The 15,877-nt window shown below is 44.1% G+C and overlaps 1 protein-coding gene and 1 long non-coding RNA gene across 6 annotated transcripts in view; one reads left to right on the top strand and one right to left on the bottom strand.

Annotated features, from left to right (window-relative positions):
- NCKAP5 (NCK associated protein 5) overlaps positions 1-15,877 on the top strand; it is a 377,581-nt gene that overhangs the window by 149,487 nt on the left and 212,217 nt on the right. The window lies entirely within an intron of this gene.
- On the bottom strand, positions 10,079-13,229 carry LOC146434899 (uncharacterized). The gene is made up of 2 exons (XR_014853306.1): positions 11,795-13,229; positions 10,079-10,492 (listed from the first exon to the last, which is right to left on the bottom strand). It is a non-coding gene; the product is annotated as an uncharacterized LOC146434899 (long non-coding RNA).

The following is a 15,877-nucleotide window of genomic DNA, read 5'->3' as shown; positions in this document are numbered from 1 at the left end:
TTAAAGTTGGTAGTAATTTTATGTGCAGCTCTTTACCAGATGAATAAATAAATCTTTTTCAGCAATGAGCCATTTTAACTCTGACAGGGCATATTTTTGTGGAGTATTTACTAAGCTGACTTAAAATTAAGCTCAACTTGATGTGCTCTGCTAAATGAGAAATATGATCTGGGATGATTTTGGCATTATACATTCATAAAAAGTATTAATTTTAAAGAACATGACTCTCAGCCTGTTTCCTCTAATTGGAAAAAACTCCCATTAACACTGCTCATCAGTGCTGCATGAGTCAGGAGTGAAGTGTCAAGCCTCAGTTATTGAAGTCATTACATAAAAGACTGGAAACCATCTGAACAGAAAATAATCTTGATACAAGCAAATATCTCTGTATCTCTGCTAAATTACCCAGATTTCAAAACTCAAGGCAAAAGATGAAAAAGTGGTCCATAAAAAGTAACTTCATATGCCTGTGTTTATGAAATTAAATAAATTAACCACTGTTAAATTTTAAAATGTTAATAACATTCTGTAATTAATTAGGGATTGGGGTATTTTTGCACAGATGTATGCTTGTCATAATAGCGAGGCTGCCAGAGTCATGAATTGATTTTGTTTCTCTTAAATTATAAAATAGAAGGCCTTGAGCAAAATATATTCTTCAGATATATTTGGGAGAATAAGGATCACAAATGTTCCCTACCAAGTTGAAAGGAAAAAAAACTCCAGCAGGGAAGTACATGGAAGGTCTATTTGGCATATGGATGTTTGTTAAAAGCAAAATGCATGAACAGCTCAGAGTAAATTAGTTCCTCATTTGTATGCTGGGAAATGAAATGTATAATCCTGGCACGGCTCTGCATTTGTTTTAGATTTTTTATAAGAACAAACGCTTTTGTGTATGCAGATATACATATTACTGTAGTGGCTATTCAGGGTCAGGAACAGAAAAATCTGCTTTGAAGTGGTTTTGTCTGATGCTGAGTGTGAGTGGCAGGATTTGGTGTGTCCCCTGCAGGGCAGCCTGGCCCAGGTAGCAGCGCTGGCGCTGCACAACTGCTGCGTCGCTGCATGGGGGAACAGAGTGACCCACAGCCTGCCCCATGGGGAAACCTCAGGGCACCTGCTCATCTCACATGGAAACCAAGTGCCAGATCAACACAACAATCTAAAGAAACCAACACCCAGTTATCTGATGTTGGTGCTCTGAGATCACCTCGTTCTCCTTTAGAAATCAAACATTTCCGAATGGAAACTGACTGTAGTCCTCTTTATTATTATTTGGTGCTGAATTTACTCTTCTGCTAATGTCCACACACAGCCCTGCTTACTCAAACTGAATCATTTTTCACTCCTCAGATAATCCCAATTATGTTATTGGCTTTATTCACAGAGCAAAGAATAATTTCTATGAGTAACATTCAGGCATTTCCCTGAAGTGTTCTCTAGGACTGAACAACTTATCCTTACACAGAGCCCTGGCTCCTATTTGGCAGAGGAAAACCTATGAATTTACATCGAGGCAACAACTGAGAATGCAGGCCCTTATAAAAACAGGATGTCAAAATGTATTATAGAAATGAGTAGTGCACAGACACAGGCTAGGAGATGGGGTTTTGCATGGGGTGGTGGGTTTTAGGAAGAACTGGAGAATTTAGGCATTTTTTATTTTTAAAGGAATGGTACCTTACTGATCTCTTTCACTAATGAAGTCTACAAACAGGCTGTGCTGATGGCTGATGTAGAAGAGGCCAGGGAGAAATTGTGTATGAAGTCATGCAAGTTGGGTTAGCACCTTTCCCTGTAAATGAGTTTCACTTGTGAAGGAGAAATTAAATAATCAAGTTTAGCATTTCTGTTTCATTCTGTAATGCTCAACCTTTTTTTTTTTCCCTTCTAAATTACATTAAAGCAACAGTTTAAGACCCCAAGTGAGAACAGGGAGTCATTGTTCCACCCAAAATGAGAAAGTTTGCATCTCCTCAGCCCCAAAGATGCAAAAATAAATAATATAATTCCCTTTTAACAAAGACAAGTAAGTAACTGGAGCTTATACAAGAGATCCATATGCAAGCCAGAGTTTTGCTGTGTTCTCGTGTCACAGCACTGTGCATTGTCAGGCTGTTCACTCCCATCTGAGGGATGAAGTCCCACATCACTGCTTGAAACTTTAAATGGCTCAAAACAAGCTTGGTGGCAATCTCATCCCATGCTGTGTGATGGGAGAGGCTTTTCTTGTGTCTACAGTTCCCACCACGATGAGGTGTGCAAGAGGTGTCCTATCTCTGGAAGTGTCCCCTCCAGCTCCTGTCCTTGGCTCTGGGCACTGCAGGTACAAAGTAAATTATGTTTTCTGTCAGGGGATGAGCAGGGAAGGGGAGCAGGAGAGAAGGGCTCTGTCCTGTTCTCTCCAGGCAGTTTGTTTTAAAGTCCATGCATGTCCCTGTGCTGATGCAATGGTTTTTCACACAGAGAAAACCAAAGATGCAGATCCTGTGTCATCTGGCTGGGCCTGTTTCAGGACAAATATTGCTTGAGTTGAAAGGAGGACACCTGTGCAACCAAAATATTGCTGTGACATCACTCCTTCCTGCTATTTAATTGTGTGCTGATCCATCACTGTCATCTTCCCGCTTTTTCCTGTGACAGCACCTCTGTCCAGGCTGTCTGTGAGATTGGCACCTGGAGATCCAGTTTCCCTTAATTCTGTAGGACTTGGCTGCATTCCAGTTCACACTGGTGCAGGACATTCACGGTGCTCTTCCTATCAATTCTGCCTGCTGTACAAAGCCCTCTTTATGTTAACAAATTTCATTTTTCATTGCTTCATTTCTTAATAAAAGGGTGTAATTATGCCTATAGGAATCCAGATTCTGGGATATTACCCATTCACACTTTTTTTTTTCATTAGGAGTAAATTCCAACGTATTCTGCTGTAGGGAAAATATCATGCATTTATAGCATAAACCCGTATAAACATTATTGTAATGGGTTCCACTGGGGACAAGGTTTCAAATATAAAGCAGGATTCATCACATATTAAAGACATGAGCATATTTTTTCCTACTTAAATCTGCATAGCTCCGAATTTGCAAACTCTTGCTTATGTAGATATTCCCCCGAGACTTTCAAAATTTAATAAAAGCTTGCAAAATACAGGGCTCTTAGTTTTATTACTCCCTGATTAGCTAAGCAGAATCTAGAAAGTATAAATAAAATAAGCAAAAAATATAAAACCCAGATTGATCTCCAGCTTTGCAGTAAGGAGATGCCAGCTTTTGCAGGCTATTTATTGCTGTCATTTATGCACCACCTTTAAAGATGGCAGAGAGAGAAGCTTATCTGCTTCCACACCCTGCCAGAACCAGCACATATTTCTACTGCCCAGTACTGGGGAAGTTTGACACTACCTTACAAATTCTTCCCAGTTCAGTTCCCAAAAATGCTGTAATAAACCCATTATTGTTTTTCATTCAGTAGATTTTTAGTCCTCTGCCAGGCAAGCCAAGAGCCTCTGAAGCCCTTTCGAGAGACACAAGTACATATGTTGTGGTTCTTACAAGGCTTCCTGTATTTTTATGATCTTCCACTCCTCTTGGTTGGGAAAGAGAGATCAAATGCCAAGGAAGTACTTATCTTCCTGAAAAGCCCTGGGAGGAATTAGTCCAAAAACACACCAGAGGTTGTAAACACTCTCAATCCCTCTTCTCTCTTCCTCTAATAACACTGTTGTAATTTTTTTTTTTTTAACGGCCAAACGCTGTCCTCCTCTCTGTGACAGTAAAGTCATGATTTCTTTTCACTTCCGTTCCTCAGGGTGAAAATTTGCAAGTGGCAGCACTTGACCCTTTATTCAGCCAATTCAATACATACTCAGAATTCCCACGAAGGATCTAAATTTGAATTCCACTGAGATCCAGAGGAAATGCTTATGGAATCCTTTTTGGTTTGAACGCACCCAATAGCAGCAGGAGCTGATGCTAACACACATCAGCACAAGGCAGCAGCCAGACTGCCTGTCTTCCTGTAGTTCTGCTGTACTGGGAAATTCCAGCACGGTTATTGGGGACCAGTTTATTCTGCACCATCTCCTGCAGTGAGTGATTTTTCCTGCCAGCACAGGGTGCTCCACGAGTGTCCCTGTCAGCTCCTGTTGCACAGCTCTTTGTGCAATAGCCTGGCCTGGCAGTTTTCCCGGGCGAGCAGGCAATCCTCCCTGGAGCTGAATTGAAGTCCTCAAAAGGGCAGCGCTGCCTCAGGTCTCGCTGAACAGTGCCCTGTGTCAGGCTGAAAGAGCAACTGTTTCTCTAAATGACGTCAGTTCACGCGATTTCTACCCTGCTCGTGTTCAACAGAGCCTCGGAACACCGCTGGTGTGAAGTGCCAGTAACCTCTGGGTAGAACAGCAGAAAATCAGAAAATCTGCTCTTACATCACCCATACACAGCCTACATCCTGTGCAAGCAAATATATAGCTATTAATAAAAGGACAAGGAGTGAGTAAAGCTTAACAACTGCATTTTTGGAAGTTTCCTCCCCTCCCAAATTTTTAAGAATGGAGTTTCTCTGTGAAGCAAAGACTGTCTTACAGGTTGCATGGTTGATTTGGCATTATTGACAACTGTGCAAATCAGTCACTCCCAACCTACCGACATACCTGTTCTTTCCCAGGTCTCTCCCATCTAGAAGAGCTGCAGAATGCAGCAGTGAGCAGAGGTACATCACCTCCACATGCACATTATGCCAGCTGAGAATCAGAAACCATTTTACGAAGTATCTGTCCCTCCAACAGTAGCTTGGCATCTTTGAGAAAATGAAAAAAATCCCCTAAATCATTGCATTTCCCTGTGCCAGCTGTTAGGTTGGTTTATTTAAAACTATGGCTACCAGTAATGTATTGAGATAATGCTATCAGCTACTTCATTTTAGTGTTTTGAAGTACGAGCACTGCATTTTTTTCTATCTCTCTGACGCAATGGCAAGCCAAGCCATGAATTTTGTTTGAAGACTGCTGTATTATCTTGTAAATGTCTGTGCTAGACAAAATTGTGCAAGCCTAGGGACAAGAAATAATTAATGATTTGGAACATGTACTTATTGCTGTGTATGAAACTGAGATACTACTAATCTTAAAGAGATGCAGAAGAAGAGTATCTCAGCAGTCAGATACAGTGCAGCTCAATATGCATTAAAAACACTTTCAAGCTGTAATTATAGCTTTAAGTTGTAGATAAATACTGGTTCTTTTTAATTCTAAATCACTTCTAGTTACAGAGTAGGAGACCAAGTCTGTCATTCTTGATTTCAGTGAATGTAAGCTCAGGCCTGAAAATAATTAGAGAACTGGCAGTATTTTTTTAAAAATTTTTTTAGTCCTTTACTCCCAGTTAATCTAGCAGATTTGGTGAAACAGTTCCATGTTTTCACTAGGAATTCAGGAAAGAATCATGGAAAGATAGAAGTGGTCTTCAAACAGAAACTTTCTATGCAATAATTTAAAGGCTTGATAGAAAGACTTGACCCTGACTAGGATAGTATTTTAAGATCTGCAGTACCACACTTAGGAAGGAACCATGATTATGCCAGTGATTTTACTGCATCTTGAGTACCATTCACTGTTCTGATCTTCCACTTCAGGAAAAAAAAAGAGTGGCTAAGTTTGGGGGAAGAAAGAAAAGGGTAATCAGAAGCATGAGCTGGTTTTCATTTATGGAACAACTAGGACTCTTCAGTCTGAAAAAGCAGTAACCCAGGCAGGGAAACGACAGAGCTAAAATGTGAGCAGTATGGAGAGGAGCTGATTGTGTCCACTGCTTCTTCCAATGCAAGAAATACAAGCTGTCGGATGAAAACAGGCAGCACATTGAAAAACAAATGAAAGGAAGAGATTTTTCATGGAAACAAGGATCAGAGCATCTGCAACAAGCTACCATGGATTTTAAAATGTATGTGGGCTCAGTTAGAGACTAGACAGTCATGGAAGGGAGTTAGAGAGATGTACTAAACATGCAGAGGGCAAGCCTGGGTCAGGAGATCCCTGAGCTCCCAGGGGGTTGGAGAGTGGCAAAGTGTTGGATCTTCCCCTGGATATTTGGGGTTTGGCACTGAAGAGAAATGACACTCAGCTACACAGACCTTCTGGACAGATCCAGTGCAGCCACTTGCACATTAGCCAAGTCTCAGAAAACATTTAGCATTGCAGTTTCAATCAATTAGAGAGGAATCTGGATAGGCAGTTTAGGTTGTCTGTGCAAGTAACAGGCATTATTGTGTGAGTACATTTTATTGGGATCTTTTTTTCTATTTAAACAGAAAATTAACATCTCTTGTACTCTGTAGGTAAAACTGGCTCTCCCAAGAGTTGCTCAAGGTGTTTTCCTACACAAAAGAGCACTTAAAACACATCAGCATACATTATTTCAGTACTCAATGACTGCTACAGGGTCATTGTTTAAATGATGAAATCGTGTTTGAATGGAGACAAAAATCTCTTTGGAGACCCCAAATTCTGTTGGATTTGCAGATGACCTCTTGTCTGCCATGATGCTCAGTTCCTGTCTCATGCTGTTTTGCAGCTTTCTGTCACAGAGTTTTGTAGTATTTAAGATCACTGTATCATTTACTCTGGCTCAGTGTGGTACAGACTTTATGCTTCATCCCATTGCAATTAATTAAACCCAAGGACTTTGACTAGCTCAGGACTCTAGATCAGCCCTCAGAAAATTGAACAATTGTTTATGATCAGGAGAGAGCAAGGTGCCTCTGTAAGCTGCTGTCCTAGAAAGGACAAACTCACAAGCTTGACAGATTCAAGTAATTTTGGAGGTTCCCATTCTATACTGGAAAAATGAATTGCCAGCCTGGAAGAAAATCTGTATTAAGAATCCTGGCTATGGGTTTATTCAAGAGCAACATATTTAGCTGCAAAGACTCTTTTCTGTACCACCACAGGAAGAGGTTCCTTCTGCAACTTACTGCACTGTCTTCAGCCACAGCCAATCTGTTAAGTAAAATCTGAGCATTATCCAATGATTTATTCATTCTTCTGAGCTCCTCGGCTCAGAAACCTCCAAATTCAAAATCCAGAAAAACTCCTGCCACCTTCGTTTTTGAAGGTTTGCTTCTCCAGTACTTGTCTCTGATTCTCAGATAGACCTCCACCTTTCGATTCTTGTCTCAGTACCATACATGAGGATTAACTTGGCACCCTGGCTCCTGCAGTCTCTTTGCTCCAGCATACCCACTTGTCTCTCATTTGCATCATGTCAGTTTTTCTCACCCTGTTTCCACGATCTCTTACTTTCTCTCCTTAAACTGGGAAATCCCGCCTGAATTATTGCTCACTCTTCACTTAGGTTGTCTCACAAATACCATACCTTAAGTTCTCTTACACACACTGTATCTACAAATAACTGGATCAAGTACCAGGCAGATTTTCTTCTAACCAGTAAGAATTTTTTACTTGCTATTTTTGGACTAACAGATGCCAAAGCTCTCGGGGATTCTTTTGGAACAGCTTTTTCAGACACTACGAGGTTTAAAAGCGTGCCGTGCATGCCTGTGAACCTGCATCCATCTGAAGTGTTTCACCTGTGTGTCACACACCGGGTCCTCTGCAGCCCTATGGGCACAGCCGCTGTCCCTTGGCGCATCCCAACTCATCCCGGCGGCTTCGCCACGCCGCGTGCCCTCTCTCTCTCCTAACTTTCGAGGACAGCCGGGACGGCACCGACTCGGGGCGAGCATTTCACCCTGTGCAGCATGAGGGTTTTCCCCACGATGATGTGCGATCCCACGGGGGGCAGCCCCGGCGGAGAGGCAGCGCTGCCGGTCCCGCCGCCGAGCGGAGGCTGCGCCGCTCCCGGACACCCCGGGCAGCCCCCGCCCGCCGCCCCCAGCCCGGGGGCACCCGGGGGCCGCCGCAGACAATGGCCCGGCCTCCCCCACCCCCCCGCCGCGGCGAGCCCCTGCTGCCGCCGCAGATTTGCCGGAGCCATTCAGTTGCGACCGATTGCGATCGCGGCAGATGGGCTGGATCTGACAGCCCCGCTCCTCCGCGGGGCCGGGGGCGGAGGGGCCCGGCCGCCGCGCTCCCCGCCCCGCCGAAAGTGCCACCCCGGGCAGCCGCCCGCCCGCCCTCCCCAGGCACATGTTACGCGTCCCGCGGCTGCGGCGGCAGCGGGAGCGGGAGCCGCCGCGGCGGAACAAAGCGGAGCGGGCGAGCGGCGGCGGCGGGGCGGCCGGCCCGGGGGGCGGCAGCCGCTCTGCCCAGCCGGGGGGCGGCGGCGGGGGGCTCCCCGGCCCGCCGGGACGCGCGGCCCCCGCCCGCCGCAGGATGCGCCACCGCGCCCCAGGTAAGGAGCGGCCGCTCCCGCGCCCCTATCGTCTCTTCCTCTCTCTCTCTCCCTCCCTCCCTCACCTGCCCGCCGCGCCTCCTGCCCGCCCCGCCGCCGCCGTCTCCTCCCCTTCCCCGGCGCCCCGCGCCCGCCCCGGCGGCGCCCGCCGCTCCCCCGCCCGGGGCCGAGGCGCTGCGCGGAGCCGGGCGCGGCCCGCGGGCGGGGGAGGCACCTGCCGCCGCATCCCGCCGCCGGCCCGGCCTCCTCCCTTCCTTCCCCGCCCCGCCGGCCGTGCCGCGGCCAGCGCCGGCTGCAGCCAGCTCCCTGCGCTGCCGGAGGGCTGAGCCCGGCTCGGCCGCAGCCCGCACCGCCCCGCCGCGGGGCTCAGCCCTTCTGGGCCGGGGAGAAGGGCAACTCGCTTTTTCCTGCCTTTTTGCTCCCTGAGCCGCAGGGAAGGAGCCCGCGGGCTCTGCATTCGAGCCCTGTTGCTTCAGAGGCGGCAGGTTTTGTTGCCGTTCCGTGCCTCTGGCGGGAGCATCCTAACGAGTTTTATTTCTGTTTTATTTGTACTCCTGATCGTTTAAAAGGCTTGACCCCCTCCACCTTGCACTGATCGCTGGATGCAGATGGTCCTCACGGAAGAAGTGCATTAGGTAGAGAAGAGGTCTTTCTGAAATGAGTTGAAGCACACAAAGCAGTAGGGCGTGAGGTAAATGCAGTGTTGAGTGACCCACTGCTGGCCATGAGGCTTCTGGCTGTTGATTCTTTGGCTTTGGTAGGGTGTTAGATCCACTATCCATCTCCCGAGGTGGGGCTACCCAGGCAGTGACAGAAATAAGGTAGAGTAAATGCAAGCAGGCCTCGCAGCAGGAAAAATGCAGAACCACATAAATACCATGTTGTTGCAAACTTTATTTTACATGTTCGCAATTCTTTTTCTCCATGTAACGATATAAAATTGAGTCCCTTATTGAAACGATTTTGCCAATGTCCAGCGTCCATCCCTTGGAAATAGATATTCCAGACAAACCCCCTGTTTATCATTAGAAAGCTAGGAAAGTTTTTAACAAGGGAAGTAACATGAAATAGAGAAGTGATTTACATCGGAGGGGCTGGCTGTATACATTAGTGGATTGTAGATAAGCTATGTAAGTAAACAGAAGCGCAGTGCTCTGTTATTGTGCATGACTATGGAGATATCATGGGACTCTTTTGCCAGTTAATAGCATAAGGCTTCGTGGGAACTGTTTGATCTGCAGGACTTTTGCTTGGCAGTAGTTTACTTAAGGTTATTACACTCTGTTTGGAGACTTGTATTTGCTAGCCATTATTGCATTCTTAGCTCCAGGCTTCCCAGAGTTACAGGTTAGTAGGTCAATAAAAATTGCACTGAAATGCTGGAATGGGCAGTCTAGAGTTTTAAATGTGGTTGGGGAATAACCAGGCAGTAATCATAATGTTGAGGACCTTTTTTCGGTGCATTCTTGTGCTGGTCATTGGTGATGAACCAAAAATACTTTTTTTTTTTTTTCTTTTACTGTGAATACCACAAATGTTTTTCCATTTCTTGTTAAAGGAAGAAACAAATCATATAAGCTAAATACAGTATTCCCTTCCAGCATAAAGCAACCAGTGCCCTTGGTTGAATTTACCAGGATTTAGTTCCTTTTGCTAGTGAACACTGGGATTAATACCACTGGCATTAGATGGGGCTTGCCAGTAGCAAGAGTAAAAATGTCATCAGGTTTCTGCTGCCATGGATTTCCATGTTTATTTTAGAACTTGAAATTTGCCGTGCTGTGGAGGGAAGCAGTATGGAAAAGCACATTATTACGTTGCCCTTGCATTACAAGCAATAAAATTTTGAGCCATCCAGGTTACAGCGCTCACGGAGCTCATTGTGACCTGGTGGATTCCAGGCTGGAGCCTGGCTGTGCTGCTCCTGCCTGTAGCTCTGCCTGTTCCTGGGGCAGCTGCAGCGTGTGGTGTAATCCCCATTCTGCCAAATCTGTGGAGCTGGTGATGGACTGTGTCAGTGGAGCAGCCCCATTCATGTCCCAGCTCACAATTTACGCGGTTAAAGTGAGCCATATGGTGTGTCCCGCCAGCTCAGTGGTGTGCTGAGCAGGGAGGATGGATTGGATGTTCAGTGCAGAGCTCTGATGGAAATGAAAAATATAAAACCTTCACAGGGGTGTCAGCATCTCTCATTTACTTTTCCCTTTCACTGAACATCATGGAAAGGAAGATTACACACTTTAGGTCAGAAATATTGTATGTTGTACTTTTTTTCAATCTGGTCTCTTTTTTAGAGAATTTCCTAGGAAAGTTATTCCCACTCCAGCTTTTTCCCATCTTCATTATTTCAGTTAATTACACATAGCAGCCACTTATTGACAAGTTTTTCTTGCTGAAGTACAAATGTATTCTTTGTAGTACTTCCTGTCACACTCTTTCTTAAGCGAAGAACATCCATTTCTGTGACAATTATTATTAATGGTTAACTTTTCCTCTTCTGTGCCATGTAGGGTTGGTTGCAACTGTTGTAGAGCATTACTGCTACACCACTGCTTGTCTCCACAGATAAATCCCTACAAAGATAAGCCCAGCAGCAGCCAGGTGTTGTGCATAAGTCCACTTCTTACACTGATTAATTTTCCGTTTAAGACCCTGATTTTGCCACCGGTTAGACACCTGCTTAACCTTAGAGTTACAGCATTGAAATAGATAAGCTGTTCTGCATGCCAAGCTAAGTGTGTGTGTGTATCTGTTAACTTGTAACTTGCAAAGAGGTGCTGTAGAAAAACTCCAAACCAACCCAATCCACTTTTGCTTTGCTCCATTTCTCAGGAAGTGCAATTCAGTACCTGCTGTTAGCTTGGTTATTTAGGCAAAACGAAATCACACAGAGTGGTGGAACTGGGACTGGTATTTAAGACACAGGCATGTTGTTCCTGCTTTTGGCTGATGTTTCCATGGAGGTTTGAGCCCTCTTTTTCCACCTGAAACTGCACCATGGAGAAGTTGAGGCTGTCAGAGCAGTAATGAAGAGTTGCCACTGCTCAGAAAGCAGAGGATGAAAAGGCAATTTAATAATATTTGTATAAAAACATCAACCAGAAGGTTGATGGTAGGATTTGCATTTATGCTTCCATTCTGAAGAAGGTCTGGAGGGATTATTCCAGCAGCAAAATTCTCTTTCTTGCTTCTAACTTTGATATTTAAATCTCATATAATGTAAACTCCTAGGAATGACCAAAGAATTGATAGTATTAGGACATTAGATGATGGATACAGTCTCAAGCTGATGTGAGTGGAATTTTAAAAAATATGCATACAGTTTTGATATATTCAAATGATTTAAGCATTAAGAGAACGACTGGGTGTTCTGCAGCAAGACTTATGTCAGAGGCCCTCAAGTTGTCTGTTTCTTTGAGAATTTATTTTTCTTCTATACTTACCATTTGAAATGAAGATAGGAAGAGTGGGTTTTTTTCAGAGAGAATCTTTACAGAAATTAACGGCTCATGAAGGAGAGTCAGGTACTCCTGTGTCATTTGCAGTGGTGTGTGCACTGGTGGTTCATATCTGAAACATAAATTATTCCTCAGAATAATCAGAATGCAAGTAAGATCATGAAGGAAGAACCAAGATGTGGAAAAGAAAGTTTGATGTATTACAGAAACAAAGCTCTCAACACTGCTGTACTCTGTGAAAGAACAAAAAGTGTTCTTCTTTTCCCTGCCTCTCTTTATAGTATTTCTCTTAAATCCACATGGTTCCAAGTGTCTGAGCCAAACATATACCAGTTGCTATCCATGTACATCTTTGTTCCACCTTCTAATAACTTCCCTTGCTTTGTGTATAAACTCCTCTCAAATGGCTCATGGCTCCTGATGGCCTGTGTTGTTCTAAATAGACAATGCAGCTGCTCTCTTATTATGTCCACTTGAATCCTTTCAGTTCTTCTCTGTGCCAAGGTTTTACCCTTGCTCTTGGTCTAAGCCACTACAGGAAGCTAAAATCCTTATGCCATTGTGTAGTTGATGACAAAGTAATTTGTGGCTGACTATACCACATCCTTACTCTGGGTGTTTGTTTTTTTCTGAAGATAAGCTATATGCTTTAAGCATTTCAAATTATAATTTCAGGTTTAATTGCCATAAATAGTAATTTCTGTGGCAACAGACATTGATCTTTACAGAACTTTTCTTCCATTTCTTTCCCTTTCTCCTTCTTTGAATTGATTGCCTGTGTACCTCTTCTCCGTGCCCTCTGTGTATGTCTGCATTCCAGTGGATGTTCCTGGTGTCAGGTATAGGAGCCAGCTGGCACTTTATAAAATCATGACTGCAGTGACTTACTGCACCCTGAAGGGCAGCAGTGTCCTGGCTAAGAGCACACCTGTGTGAAATGTGGTCAGAGGGGAATGTAGGCCAAACCCAGTGCAATAAATGCATCTTTCTGTTGCTTTTGGGAGAAGACCAGAACTACCAGTGGAGCCACAGTAACCATGTGTTATGTCTTGGCTTGCTTGGCATCTGCAGTAAACTGATTCCTGGTGGCTACTGAACATGAGATTGAATTGCAGTCATTCCTGGTGGTGTTAATGGGAATCTGACATGCCAACTTTCAAGCATATAAAAATATTTTTTCATGTAAATAGCACATGTGGTAGTAGAGGGGACTGCTGGGAATGCCTCTGGTATCTAAGCTCTAGGTGGGTGTTTGTAGTACTTAACATGGGAACGATTTGCTCTAAGTTTTGCTGCAGCGTTCTCTCTCGAGTAACATTATCTACCTCTGCTAGAGCTTGTGTCCTGTAGATAAATTACCCAGTCACCATTTTCAATGCTACCGAATGGAAATGAATAATTACAGTGTTGTAGTATGTAGCTAGGGTTTGATTTTTAAATTTTTTTTTCAATGCTTTCTCTTGTTAAATAACTTTTGTGTCCATTTGCTTTGTCACTGCAGTAGAGCCCAGACAAGGAGCATTGGTATTATCAACTGACATGACACAAATGAGAACATACTTGATTATTTGCTGTGACCCCTTATGGGTCCAGGAGCACACCTCCATCTCCCAGCTGGCCCAAGAGTTTGTACCAGAGGTTCATCCTGGGCATGCAGCATGGAGTCAACATCTGTGGACCTTGGATCTGTACTATATCTGGGGTGCTCAGGGTGCTGTCTGGAGCAGAGCTGCAGAGGGGAATCAAGGCACACCGTCATGAGTGGTGGGCCCAAGACTTTGAATGTCAGCACAAGTCAGGTTTTCACTGAGAAAATGCCCCTCTTCACATTAAATTGCCAGTGCAGATGTACCTAATGAATTAAAATATGATCACAAAGAATGTGTGTCTCCAAAAATTCACATTGTATGTGTGAAACACAGCTCAGCAAATGATGAGGGATTTAGACTGCAGGATACAAAGAAAAATGAGGAATCATTAGTCAGAGAGCAGGAATAGATGTGTGTATTAGTTTGAAAACAAACCAGTGGGAGATAACAAGTCAGAATTACAATTAAATAGGAAAATTAAAAATAACTGGGGAAAAAAAAAAGTCAGATACAGCTTGACACCCTGTTAGTCAGGGTGGTGGCAGCAGTCCAAGTGAAGTAGTTAGGTTGAAGCAGTGATCCTGTGGAAGGTCTGGTCTCCACCTGAAGGTCCAGTGGTAGCTCTTGTCCTCTGGGAATCCAGCAGACGGGAGCTGCTTGTGTAGTTCAAAGCCAGGTTATATCGAGGTGGGAATGCTTGGCTCCTCCCTCCTGGGTGGAGCATCTCACAGTAGGATGAGATAATTCCAGGAGTCATGGGGTTGGTTCTTGATAGCTCATTAACAGTTATCAGGGGTGAGTCAGAGCAGGAGATAACAACCTGTGCCCCACAGCTGGTGGTAATAGAATATTAAATACATCTACATTGCAACCTAGGACAATTTGTTTTGATGTCAGGGCTTGTATTTGCTCTCAAAGCCTGACATTCTCACCAGGTAGGATATCTCAAGTTGCTTCTAAACTTCTGAGACTCTGAGGCTGGCACTGTGTGTTACAGCCCATTTGTGATGGTGGGTAACAGGAGCCTACAGACATGGGCATCACCTGGGAACCTTGGGCTGCCTCTGTCCAAACTCCCTATCTGAAACCCAGAAATTCCTAAAACATCCCGAGGTTTCCTATTCTGGACTCCATGTAAAGCATCTCCTGGTTTGAGTTAAGATTTGTGGGCTGTTGTGGCTCCCTGGTGAGGACTTAGGAGTTGGTTCCTGAGATTGCAGCTTCACAGAGGTTCAAACCCTGGTTCTGGTGTTTTGATAGGAAAGATGTAGGTGAAAAAGGGCGAGGATGAGTGGCAATGTAGACCATGGTCAGTGTTTCCAGAGAATGAAGTAAAACCAAGGATGGCTGTTGTTTTTAAATCAGGAAAGATTGTAACAGACCTGTGAAAGGTGACCGGGGGAGAGGAGGGACTGAGAGATCAATACAATCTTAGCAGGTGAGGAGGAAGGAAATAACTGTCTTGGATTTTGATTTGCTTCTCTCAGAAGAAAATGGTGAAGTTGTGTTCAGGAAGAGAACTGTGGGTTTGCAGGAATTAATCAAAGGCAGAAAATACTTAACTGCAACGGGATATTCTATTAAGTTTGAAAAGCTGAGTTAGGAAAGTGTCAGAACTAGAGGAATTTTAAAAATGCAGTGGAACAGCCTGTTCAGTCTTGAGATTCGTGATACAGGTGTTGCAAAGTGTGAAAGAAGGAGTGAAGACAGATATTAAGATCTGCAACAGCTTATATTTCAGTGAGGGGTAAAACCAATTTGTAAAACTGTAGGAGAGAAAGTGTGGTAACAGATGTCAGAAATCTTTTATTTTACTGGACCTTGTTTTCTGGGGTAGAGCTACTTGCATCAAAGAAAGAACCAAATTTTTCATAGCTAGTTAAAAATATTTTTCTTTAAAACCCATGCTCTTATTGAAGCAGTGTGCACCATTAAAGCAGATGGTGGCAGTGGTCCCTGATGGATTTGCTTCACAGAGTAATGAAAACATGCTTTATTATTTACTGTGCATTTTGTTGTCTGATTCTGGGTTTTGTGTGAGAGTGGAAGCTGGATAGTTTGGGACGTATCAATATGTGAGTTTATCTCTCCCTTGTCATGTAAAGGCTCTTTTAAGAGAGATATTTTGAGCAAAACTTAGATAAATATTATTAGAGCCTCAATTAATCTCCTTAACATCTTCACTCGGCAGCATGTAGCTGTGATCGTCTTAAGGACAGTAGGCAAGACAAGGTTTTCAGTCATGGATGTCTCTTATGAGATTAACACAGGAAAAGAAGTCAGGCTTTTGGCACACAAACCCTATTGTCCATCCTTTCAATTCTGTTAATCTCCTCTTTTATGGTGGCAGCATGGACCACATATTTTGGAGTCAGATCCAAGTTTGTTGAACCATAAGTTGGTTTGTTTAGTACTAGCTGGATCAGACCTCAGTGTGAGGCATGTAATAAATAGTTCTGGTGTGTTTTGCTGCAGTTTT

The sequence above is a fragment of the Lichenostomus cassidix genome, chromosome 7 (assembly GCF_008360975.1).
Source record: "Lichenostomus cassidix isolate B80296 chromosome 7, HeHo_3.0, whole genome shotgun sequence".
Lineage (NCBI taxonomy): Eukaryota > Metazoa > Chordata > Aves > Passeriformes > Meliphagidae > Lichenostomus > Lichenostomus cassidix.
This window is presented reverse-complemented; position numbering and strand designations above follow the sequence as displayed.